Below are 461 nucleotides of genomic sequence, written 5' to 3' on the forward strand. Positions count from 1 at the left end.
GTAGAAGAGTCTAAAAGAACCATCAAAACTGAATTGGTTTCAGCTTATTTATCTACATATCCTAATTGGTTAGATGATAATAGAATGATAATAGGAGTGAGTAAGAGAGAGAGAAGTAAATAGATAAAACAATTGGTTGTCCTAAAAGTTGTTGACAGTTATGTAAGCAAAGTAAAAACACTCTGATCTCCTGCACAGGCTTGGTTTAGATTTACATCCTCATTTACACCGTATGATGTGAATGTAAGACTCATAGTCAGTAAGTAAATATTGTTTAATATTGAAATGCAACTTAAATCCAAGAAAATATAACTTGTTTTACAATTTCAAATGTTTCAATACTAAAGTTTAAATTCATATTCTGTTTGAAGCTAGAAGTTTTATGTCTAATTACCACATAAAAATGTGCAATAGCTTATGTAAACACATACACAATATATATATATATATATATATATATA

The 461-nt window shown here is 27.5% G+C and overlaps 1 protein-coding gene across 5 annotated transcripts in view; it reads left to right on the forward strand.

Annotated features, from left to right (window-relative positions):
* LOC106879981 (uncharacterized) overlaps window positions 1-461 on the forward strand; it is a 263,310-nt gene continuing 262,849 nt past the window's right edge. For 2 of the 5 annotated variants that reach the window (XR_008264230.1, XM_052968292.1), the window contains exon 1: window positions 1-259. The gene's annotated coding sequence lies outside the window, so the exon portion shown is untranslated. The remainder of the gene's footprint in view (window positions 260-461) is intronic. The other 3 variants (XM_052968290.1, XM_052968293.1, XM_052968294.1) reach the window with 2 other exon arrangements.

This window comes from Octopus bimaculoides, chromosome 5 (assembly GCF_001194135.2).
Source record: "Octopus bimaculoides isolate UCB-OBI-ISO-001 chromosome 5, ASM119413v2, whole genome shotgun sequence".
Taxonomy (NCBI): Eukaryota; Metazoa; Mollusca; class Cephalopoda; order Octopoda; family Octopodidae; genus Octopus; species Octopus bimaculoides.